At 33.4% G+C, this 12,283-nt stretch overlaps 1 non-coding gene across 1 annotated transcript; it reads left to right on the top strand.

Annotated features, from left to right (window-relative positions):
- The first annotated feature begins 11,860 nt into the window (after positions 1-11,860).
- Positions 11,861-11,967, top strand: LOC139903129 (small nucleolar RNA R71). The gene has a single exon (XR_011777973.1). It is a non-coding gene; the product is annotated as a small nucleolar RNA R71 (small nucleolar RNA).
- Positions 11,968-12,283: the final 316 nt, after the last annotated feature.

Raw genomic sequence — 12,283 nt, 5'->3', positions numbered from 1 at the left:
AATAAGACAGCTTTTTATGTATGAATCGAATGATGTTATGAACATCATTACTACCTCAAGTTCCTTGGATAAACCTACTGGAAATGAAAAAAATGGATCTAGCTTCAAAGGATCCTTGGATGGCTTGAAAGTTCTTGAAGCAGAATCATAACACGAAAACAATTTCAAGTAAGATTTCCACTCGAAATAAGATTGTTATAGTTATAGGAATTGAATTAAAGTTTGAATATGATTATTACCTTATATTAGAAAGATAGCCTACTGTAAGTAAGGTTTCTTGATCTTGGATGATTACTTGGAATGGATTTAGAAAACTTGGAAGTAAACTTGCAATCTTGGAAGTATTCTTGATTTTATGAAACTAGAACTTTTGGAATTTATGAAGAACACTTAGAACTTGAAGATAGAACTTGAGAGAGATCAATTACATGAATAAAATTGAAGAATGAAAGTGTTTGTAGGTGTTTTTGGTCGTTGGTGTATGGATTAGATATAAAGGATATGTAATTTTGTTTTCATGTAAATAAGTCATGAATGATTACTCATATTTTTGTAATTTTATGAGATATTTCATGCTAGTTGCCAAATGATGGTTCCCACATGTGTTAGGTGACTCACATGGGCTGCTAAGAGCTTATCATTGGAGTGTATATACCAATAGTACATACATCTAAAAGCTGTGTATTGTACGAGTACGAATACGGGTGCATACGAGTAGATTTGTTGATGAAACTGAACGAGGATGTAATTGTAAGCATTTTTGTTAAGTAGAAGTATTTTGATAAGTGTCTTGAAGTCTTTCAAAAGTGTATGAATACATATTAAAACACTACATGTATATACATTTTAACTGAGTCGTTAAGTCATCGTTAGTCGTTACATGTAAATGTTGTTTTAAAACCTTTAGGTTAACGATCTTGTTAAATGTTGTTAACCCATTGTTTATTATATCAAATGAGATGTTAAATTGTTATATTATCATGATATTATGATATATAATATATCTTAGTATGATATATATACAGTTAAATGTCGTTACAACGATAATCGTTACATATATATCTCGTTTCGAAATCATTAAGTTAGTAGTCTTATTTTTACATATGTAGTTCATTGTTAATACACTTAATGATACGTTTACTTATCATTTAACATAATTAACCAAGTGTATCAATATCTTAATATGATTCATATGTACCTAGTAAGACGTTATAACGATAATCGTTATATATATCGTTTTCGAGTTTCTTAATTTAATAGTCTCATTTTTATGTATATAACTCGTTGTTAAAATACCTAATGAGATACATACTTATAATAAAATCATGTTAAATATATATATAACCATATATATGTCATCGTATAGTTTTTACAAGTTTTAACGTTCGTGAATCACCGGTCAACTTGGGTGGTCATTTGTCTATATGAAACCTATTCCAATTAATCAAGTCTTAATAAGTTTGATTGTTTAACATGTTGGAAACACTTAATCATGTAAATATCAATTTCATTTAATATATATAAACATAGAAAAGTTCGGGTCACTACATCAGATTTGAAAATTTTAGCTCAAAACTTGTGGTTTTGTGTCACCCACTTGCTAACCTTGTATTGGGAAAGTAACACATCCAGTATACTTGCTCCGAATATTACCTTTCGGTAAACTACCGTCCGGTTGTAAAGGAAAGCGTTGAACAAGCAACTGTTAAGGCAATGTCCCCTGACATGCTTTTAATTATGGTCTATAACGTGTAGGACGCAATTACTATCCTTTGTAGGAGCAATAGTAAAGCTCACCCTTATAATTTTCCGGTCTGGCATAAGGTCCTGTCTTTGACCATGCTATGCAACCACTGTTCTTACGGTTGACACCTGATTTGGTTCAGGTGACCTAATGAATTCCAGGTGAATTCCTAGGATTTTACGTTCAATGGTAATGAACACATTGAAAATGGGTTTTCAGAAAACAAATCGGTTTGTAATTTTGATCAAAATATTTTCTCGTTCAAGCTCGAGTTTAGATATCATCGAATTCCATGAGTTTGTAATTCTCAATCTTTTAAGGTCAATCTCAAGGATTGAGTAATATCAGTCTTAAAAGCTGATTTTTGATCTTTAAAGGAGATTATCTTTTCTGGGGGTCTGATTCATTAGTCTTATCAAGCTAATTTGCACGTCGTCCTCCCCATTTTACAAGACAGATCCTCTCATGGTTAGGATAAGCCTGACCACTTGGCGACCCTGTTTAATGCTGAGGTCCGTGGATTTCCTGCTGATTTTAGAGATGACTTTTCTAGATTTTTCGTCAACCTACAGCTGGTCTGGACGACAACTTCATGACCTAAATCAAGAAGCGCATTTCTTTTTCGGAAGACTTTACTTCCTTTTAACGATGGAATTGATTCATGGTGTAGATCCATCTTTCTTTCAAATATATTACAGTAAATCGGGTAAAACTGATTAAAATCGTCCAAAACAAAAGTATCTTCAGTTATTTGTTACAAAAATATGTGTCTTATGTTTTAAATAACTTGGTAAATTTTCCCACACTTGGCTTTTATTTTCTTTTATTTGCCTTTTTATTGTCCTCTATTCCATTTTAAATGAATTCTAACATGTTGGTTTGTTTCTCAATTTATGTCCTTTCCGAGGTAACAATAATTTCGGTATTAACACCTAGTTTTATCGTTCATAAATATGTATAAACATGATTTTGAGTTCATTTAATTGAAAATTTTGAAAAATTTTACTAGAAGTTGGTAGTCAGTATATAAGACTAGGGCTGTTCTTTGTTATCAGAGAGCACTAGATTCTAATACAACTACTACGTTACTAGTATTTTTAATGGTAACCAAGTGTTTAAGTTAAAAATTTTTAAAATCCGAAAGAATTTAACCCCTTCCCACACTTAAGATCTTGCAATGCCCTCATTTGCAAGAAATCAGTAACAATTTAAATTATTGAGGGTAAATAGCGTAGAAAAATGATTAAATTTTACCAAAGTTTCCAAACATATTGGCGTTTGTTTGCTGAATGATAAATGGTGCATATCATTTATTCATTCCATCTTGTTGTTACATCACATTTGTTTTTCGTTTTGTCATCTAAATTAATAGCTTTTGCTGAACTTAATGCCAGTCTTTGAAAATGCGCTATTTTACCCTGTTTTGTACATGAGATAAACTACAAACACATATATACATATTTTTGAAGTTGGGTTTTCACACCACATTCAAAAATTATTAAAATCTAATAAAGTTAGAAAATTATAAAAGCTATTATAATAATAAAATAAGAAATAAGAAATAAGAAATAAGAAAATTAAGAATTAGTAACATTACAATAAAATAAACAAAAATATAAAATAAGAAAATTACGGATGAGGAGGATGGTTCCAGTATGGGTCCTAAGCGTATCCATAGATACTGTAAAATGCTTGGGCCGGGTCATATGTAGGAGATGGTGGTCGGCTCTCTATAGTCCAAGGAGCAAATTCGGGCATAACGGTAGGAATGTAGTCTCTACCTACGTGTGTACAATGACTTATGATTTGGCTTTGATGATACTGCCAATCTTGAAATGCTTTTTGTCTAGCCATTTCATACTCGTGTCGAGCCATAAAAATTTGCATTTCCGTCATTGGATTACCCCCTCCCGGTTGACCTTGCTGTTGATCTCTCTCAACCTGTGGATGCCTGCCATCATAACGTGCCGTCGCGTTGTTTCGTTTCTTTAAGACCTTAGCACCATGATAAACACGCAAATCTATTCTATCGCGGGGTTCTAGTTCTGCCATTAATAATCCCCCCCCCCCCCCCGACTTCTATCCACACCGAGATATTCAGCAATCAAAGTAATAAATATACCACCTCCTATTATGCTACCACGCCTCATACCCCTAACCATAGTCAATAAATAATAACCCACACAAAAAGGTATACTTACAGCGCTATGTGGGTCTCGAATACACATGTGGTAAAACAAATCCTGTTCATTTACCTTTTCCTTATTCTTACCTCGTTTTGTAATCGAATTGGCTAAAAACCTATGGATTACTCTTAATTCAGCTCTATCAATATCAAGATAGGAGTATAATCCTCCCTGGAATCGGCGATGGCTAGTCATCCTACTCCATACGTCATTTGTATCAAAATTCTCATCCACCCTCCTACCATAAACTATTAACCTCTGACAATCATAAAATGCTAGCTCCTCGGGCGTATATATACCTAAAGCCCGAGCCATGTCTAGTAAGGACATATGGCGCATCTCCCCTCCTAATAAAAATCTAATAAAACTACGATCGGTTAAAGTATCTACCCGATCATTTATTTCAATAGTACACAATAACTCTATACACCATTCTCTATACACAGGTCTACGCATGTTGAATAAACTTACCCAATCACTAAAAGTAGAATTACCATACCTTTGAGTAAGTAATTCCCTGATTGGCTCGGCCAATTCCACTACCTCTAATGGTGCCCAATCTATAACTCTGGGTACCTCAACATTATTAGACACAAGGTTGTGCAGGTTCTTTTGATATTTTGGATAGTCTATCCAATATCTATCAAATCTCAAATTCGGATGTAAATCTGCCTCATGAATGTTTGAATATGAAACAATTGGGTGAGGCATATCTTGTCGGTATTGGTTATTAATTTTCTGTTGATTTGCATCTTCCGGAGGAGCATTGCGAGTCTGGGATGAAGATTCACCCCTTTCAGTCTGCAAAATATATCAAACACAATTTTTGTGCATCCAAATATGCATTAGTTTTAGCAAAATAACAAATCTAAACAATTACAATGACATGTTTAATCCATATTAAACTCTATACACATTTTCAAAATATTAACAATTCTACACTTTTATAAATATTCTTTTACAAAAATGTATACAAAGTTTCTTCGCATTTATCTTTTAAAACATGTCAAAAACAATCATTATAACAATTAAATAAGTTCCTCATGGCATTCATATCAATTAAATCAAGTTCATGCAATTTTGGTTCAAAAAGTCCACTTTAATCTTCATAAATCATGTTTAGGATCAAAGTTTTGATCATTTAGCAACTTAAACATGTTACACTACTCAATTTAGCATAAACTAACAACAAAATTCGACCATAACCTGTTTATATCAAAAAGCCCTAATTTTGCTCAAGAACACAAACCCTAGATTACTCAAAAATTGAAGTTCAAAGCTTCTAATCATGTTAAATAGCATCAATCTAGGTTATATAAGCATAATACACAAACAATTGAAGCATTATTACACTAGAAAGCATCAAAATCGAATTATGTATGAAATTGTTCAAGAACACTAAAATTCGGATTAAATGGTGTTTAGGTGTAGAAATTTACCGATTTCCTTGAGTAATTCCTTGATAATAGTCTTCTCATTGCGATTTTATGAAAGATTTGATGAAAAATGGCGAATTTGGGCGATTTTTGTGTGTGTTTTTTGCAGAAAAATAGGTGTTGTTGGTGTACAAACTGGTCTGTTCGACCAGTTATATTTTTTTTTCTGGATTTTCTAAGCTCCGCGAGTGCGGTGGTGGGGCCATTTAAACCTCCGCGAGTCGCGGCTATTTTTTTTTTTTAATAAAACCTTATAACTTTATAAAACATAAAATTAATTTAAAAATTAAAATTTTGTTTCTTTTTAGGATGAGGGCGTTTCGGATCGATGTCCTAGTCCGTCCCTCGACAAAATTTTAAAATTTGTCAATTCAAAGCGCGGTTTTAAAAGCAAAGATTTTTGGGTTTTTTTAATGTTTTTGGCATACTTTAATTCAATAAGATTAAAAATAATGATAATAAAAGTTCTCGTCCCTCCCTTGGGTAAAGCAATTTCGGTTCAAAGACCTAGTCTTCAACTTACGACGAATTTTAAAAATCATATTTTTAACTTAGCGAAATAAAGTAAATTTTTGTTTTTAAATTCACACCAAACTTATATTTAAAATGCATAAAATTAAAAAAATTCATATTAAAAATTCACACCAAACTTAAATTATATTTTTGTTTTTATAGATACAAACTTATATTAAAATATTAATTTTTTCAAATATTTACAATTTTAAATATATATATTAATTTTAACAAGTTTACAATATTATTTTAATATTAATATATTAATTTTAAAAATAAAATAAAAATAAAATTAAAAATCTTTTTGGCTTTTATTCCACTTTAATCAATCAAATATTATCAAAAACACACGCCCCTCTTTTCGGTAAAGTAATTTCGGTTTCATAACCTAATTTAACTCATGACGAATTTTTGAAATATTTTAGGTTGATTGATTAAAGATATTTATACCTTAAGAATAAACGGTAAATTTCGCAGTGATGTAATAAATTTTTGTATGATATCAATAATTTCGGTCGCAAGACCTAATTTTATCGAATATCAATTTAATACTTTATAGCGAACAAATTAGCGTTTATTATCAAAAGGTTAAAAATAAAAATAAAAATAAAAGCTGTACAAACTTACCTGTGAAATATATTTCTTAGTGATATGCTCTAGCCCATTCATAAGATAGTCGGACTAATTGATTTTCCATGGCTACATAGGCGTAACCTCGAGCATTTATCGTTTTTTCTTCCAAAAATATGAACGGTCCGTCTCTGCATAAAGTAACAAATTCGGTGTTTGAATAGGTTTGATTATTTGAACATTTACCTTCGTGTGACCATTTTTCGCATTTGTGACATCTTTCAAGGTGTTGTGCTCTTCTTTTCACTGCGGATTTTGATTTTCCTTTACCAAATTGTAACTTATTATTTTCGCATCTGGATTCTTTTCTTACTCCGTCCAATTTACCTCTGATTAATGATACTATTTCACTTGGAAGGGTGTCATTATTACGTTTAGTGATCAAAGCGTGTAGCATTAGACCATGGTTTAATTCACAGGAAGTCTTCATTTCGTAAAACCTAAAAAAAATAAAAATTCAGAATGGGGGGAGAAGACTAGTTCTTTGGGGTCTGCTAGGGAAAGATCATTCGGGTTCCATTTTCGTGAACTACACGAAAACAGAAAATCTAACTCTAACAGAAATACATATTATCCTTTAAAGACTTGATTCTCCCCACACTTAGTTAGCTGTGGTGTCAAAATTGTGATTTACTTCGTTGTCGACTTCCATCGGACTATCTATGTAATGTTTAACTCTGTGACCATTAACTTTAAATTCAAATCCATTTGAATTTATTAATTCTACTGTGCCGTATGGGAAAACTCTTTTGACTATGAATGGTCCAGACCATCTTGATTTCAATTTTCTAGGAAATAGCTTGAATAGTGAATTGAAAAGAAGAACTCTATCTCCTTCTTTAAATTCTTTTGAACTTCTGATTCTTTTATCATGCCATTTCTTCGTTCTTTCCTTATAGATTAACGAATTTTCGTATGCTTCATGTCTTAATTCTTCTAATTCGTTTAGTTGACTTAACCGTAGACGTCCAGCTTCATGTAAATCAAGATTACATGTCTTCAAAGCCCAAAATGCTTTGTGTTCAATTTCTACTGGAAGATGACATGCTTTTTCGTAAACGAGTTTAAAAGGTGTGGTTCCAATTGGAGTTTTATAGGCTGTTCTAAAAGCCCAGAGTGCATCCTCCAATTTAATGGACCATTCCTTCGGATTTGATCCTACGATTTTCTCTAGAATACGTTTTAAAGCTCGGTTGGTATTTTCAACTTGTCCACTTGTCTGTGGATGATAAGCAGTGGAGATTTTATGAGTTACTCCATATCTTTTAAGAACTTTCTCAAGTTGATTATTACAGAAATGAGTATCCCGATCACTTATTAAAGCTTTCGGTGTTCCAAACCTTGCAAAAAGACATTTTAAAAAGTTGACTACAACTCGTGCATCGTTAGTTGGGAGAGCTTGTGCTTCCGCCCATTTAGATACATAATCAATGGCTACGAGAATATATAGATTATTATGAGATTTTGGAAATGGACCCATAAAGTCAATACCCCAAATGTCAAATACTTCACATACTTGAATGACATTTTGTGGCATTTCATCACGTTGATTTATTTTTCCGGCCCTTTGACATGCATCACAGGATTTGCAAAGAAGGTGTGCGTCTTTGAAAATTTAGGCCAATAGAATCCAGCATCGTAAACTTTTCTTGCTGTTAGTTGAGGCCCATAATGCCCTCCTGTTGGTCCTGTGTGACAATGGTTTAAGATTTTACTAGCTTCATCTCCGAATACACATCGGCGTATTATTCCATCTGGACAACTTTTAAACAAATGTGGATCTTCCCAGAAATAGTGTTTTATATCACTAAAGAATTTCTTTCGTTTTTGGTACGATAATCCTTTTTCATGGAATTTCATTATAATCTATCTTCAATAGATATTCATCAGGAAAGTTGTCTTGTATGGCCGATTCATTTAGAACTTCTAATTCGGGATTTTCAAGACGAGAAAGATGATCAGCGGCGAGATTTTCTGCTCCCTTTTTATCTCGGATTTCAATATCGAACTCTTGTAAGAGTAAGATCCAACGGATTAATCTTGGTTTAGCATCTTGTTTCGAAAATAGGTATCTAAGAGCATAATGGTCAGTCTAGACCACCGTTTTAACTAGAACGAGATATGATCGAAATTTGTCAAAAGCAAAGACAATAGCAAGGAGTTCTTTTTCAGTAGTTGTGTAATTCGTTTGTGCTCCTTGTAACGTCTTACTAGCATAATATATAGGTTGAAATCGTTTTTGAATCCGTTGTCCTAAAACGGCTCCCATTGCAAAATCACTTGCATCGCACATATGTTCAAATGGTAGATTCCAATTTGTAGTTATCATAATCGGCGCATTAGTGAGTTTTTCTTTAAGAATATCAAAAGATTTGATACATTCATCGGAAAAGATGAATGGAGCATCCTTTTCTAGGAGTTTATTCATAGGAGTGGCAATTTTAGAAAAATCTTTTATGAAACGTCGGTAAAAACCGGCATGCCCTAGAAAACTCCTAACTCCTCTAACATTGGTGGGATGTGGAAGTTTAGCAATTACATCTACTTTAGCTCTATCCACTTCAATTCCTTCCTTTAAAATTTTATGAACAAGAACGATGCCTTCTTTAACCATGAAATGGCATTTCTCCCAATTAAGAACTAGATTTGATTGTTCACATCTAATAAGCATTCGTTCAAGATTAACTAGACATGATTCAAATGTATCACCGAAGACTGAAAAGTTATCCATGAAAACTTCCATGCATTCTTCTATCATGTCGTGAAAAATCGCCATCATGCACCTTTGAAAGGTTGCAGGGGCGTTGCAAAGTCCAAATGGCATGCGTTTGTAAGCAAAAGTACCATAAGGGCACGTGAACGTGGTTTTTTCTTGGTCCTCGGGTGCTATTGGAATTTGAAAATATCCGGAAAAACCATCAAGAAAACAATAGTAACTATTTCCGGCTAATCTTTCCAACATTTGATCAATGAAAGGTAAGGGAAAGTGATCTTTTCTGGTGGCATCATTTAATTTTCTATAATCAATACAAACACGCCATCCTGTTACAGTCCTAGTAGGAATAAGCTCATTTTTCTCATTTGTGATAACAGTCATGCCACCCTTCTTAGGTACGCATTGAACTGGGCTTACCCATGGACTATCAGAAATTGGATAAATTAAACCTGCATCTAGCAGTTTAATAATTTCTTTCTTAACAACATCTTGCATATTCGGATTTAGTCTTCATTGGCGTTGCACAAACGTTTTATGACCTTCTTCCATAACGATTTTATGTGTGCAATATGAAGGACTTATTCCTTTAATATCATGAATCTTCCATGCAATAGCTGGTTTATGAGCTTTTAGCACAGAAATGAGTTGAGATTTTTCATTTTCAGTAAGAGAAGACGATATTATTACAGGTAATTCAGATTCACCATGTAAATAAGCGTATTCCAAATGGTTTAGAAGAGGCTTTAACTCTAATGTCGGAGGTTCTTCTATCGATGATTTATATCGATATCCGTCTTCTTCTTTTAGCATTTGAATTTCTTCTGTTGTTGGTTCATATCCATTAGCCATAAGTGTAGCTAACATTTCAGTTTCATCAATTGGTTCAGTTCCTTCTCCTAAAGAACATTCTCCTGTTCCTTGTAATTCTGGAAATTCTTCTAACAATTCTGCATGTGATTCTATAGTTTGAATATAATAACATGTATCATCTGCAGATTGCGGTTGTTGCATAGCTCTATCAACTGAAAAGGTAACACTCTCGTCCTCTATACTTAGGGTCAGTTTCTTACCGAACACGTCTATCATTGCTTTAGCCATGTTTAAGAATGGTCTTCCTAATATGAGAGGAACTTGAGAATCTTCTTCCATGTCCAGAACAACAAAATCTACTGGAAATACTAAAGTACCAACTTTAACTAGCATGTTCTCCATTATCCCTCTAGGATATTTTACTGATCTATCGGCTAGTTGTATGCTTATTCTTGTTGGTTTCAATTCTCCAAGGTCTAGTTTAGTGTATAGTGAATACGGCATTAAATTTATACTAGCACCTAAGTCTGCCAATGCTTCTATTGAACTAAGACTACCCAGAAAACATGGAATTGTGAAACTTCCTGGATCAGATAGTTTTTCTGGTATCTTATTCAACATCACTGCTGAACAATTAGCATTCATAGTAACAGCCGAGAGTTCTTCCATTTTCTTTGTATTCGAGATTAGATCTTTCAGAAATTTAGCATATCTAGGCATTCCTGAAATCACATCAATGAAAGGAAGATTTACATTTATCTGCTTAAACATATCCAAGAATTTGGATTGCTCGGCTTCGAGTCTCTCTTTTTCCATTTTACTCGGGTAAGGAAGTGGTGGTTGGTATGGTTTAACATAAGGTTTAGCTTTAACTGTGTTATCTTCATTAACCTTTTCAACTACCGGTTCTTTTTCCTTATCTTGATCAGGTTGTGGTTCTTGTGGAGTAGGAATATCTTCATTAGAAATTACAGGTATTTCAGGTGGTTTAAGTGTAATACCACTTCTTGTGGTAATGGCTTTAGCTGTTTCATTCCGGGGGTTAGCATTTATATCACTAGGTAGACTTCCCGGTTTTCTTTCACCTATTAACCTTGCTAGGTTGCTCACTTCTTGTTCCAGATTTTGAATAGAAGCTTGTTGATTTCTAAATACTTGAGCATTTTGTTCATTGGTTTGTTTCTGAGATGTGAAAAACTGTGTTTGAGATTCAACTAGCTTCGTCATCATATCTTCTAAATTTGGCTTTTTATCATCGGTTTGTGGTGGTTTGTTTTGAAAATTAGGTCTTTGCTGATTGTAAGTATTATTGGATACTTGTTGATTGTTAGGACCTTGTTGGTTGTTGTATGGAACATTTCGATTATAATTCTGGTTTTGGTTGTAAATCGGTCTTGGCGGTTGATAATTATTCTGATAATTATTTTCAGGCCTTTGGTTTATGTATGAAACATTCTCTCTTTGTTCCATTGTTAGTTCAATACTAAGACAATCTTTTGTCAAATGTGGTCCTCCACACTGCTCACAACTAATTCGTATTGAGTGAATATCATTAGTCATCTTTTCCATTCGTCTCTCGACAGCATCTATCTTTGCAGAAATGGAATCTAAGTCATGGCTAGAATCGGCTCTAGCTGCTTTAGATGATCTAACGATATTTTTTTCTTGGTGCCACTCATGTGAGTGGGAAGCAGTGTTATCAATAATTTTGTAAGCATCAGTTTCTGTTTTCTTCATAATGGAACCACCAGCTGCTATATCAATGTCTTTCCTTGTAGTGATGTCGCATCCCTGGTAGAATATTTGTACTATTTGACAAGTGTCTAAACCATGTTGCGGACATTCTCTTAATAATTTACCAAATCTTGTCCATGCCTCATATAGAGTTTCATTTGGCTTCTGTGTGAACGTAAAAATTTCTCGTTGAAGTCTTACGGCTTTAGATGCCGGAAAGAATTGTTAAGAAATTTTTCAACTAAAACGACCCATGTATCAATCGCCCCTTCAGGTAACGATTCCAACCAATCTTTGGCTTCTCCCTTTAAAGTCCAGGGAAATAACATGAGATATATCTGTTCATCTTCAACTTCTCTTATTTTAAATAGAGTGCAAATTCTATTAAAGGTACGAAGATGTTCATTTGGATCTTCCTTCGGCGCACCACTAAATTGGCATTGATTAGTCACCATGTGTAGAATTTGTCCTTTGATTTCATAATCTGGCGCATTAATGTCTGGATGAGTAATTG

Source organism: Rutidosis leptorrhynchoides, chromosome 3 (genome assembly GCF_046630445.1).
Source record: "Rutidosis leptorrhynchoides isolate AG116_Rl617_1_P2 chromosome 3, CSIRO_AGI_Rlap_v1, whole genome shotgun sequence".
In the NCBI taxonomy this organism is placed as follows: domain Eukaryota; kingdom Viridiplantae; phylum Streptophyta; class Magnoliopsida; order Asterales; family Asteraceae; genus Rutidosis; species Rutidosis leptorrhynchoides.
Note: the sequence above shows the minus strand (reverse complement) of the source record. Positions and strands in the feature narration are given on the sequence as shown.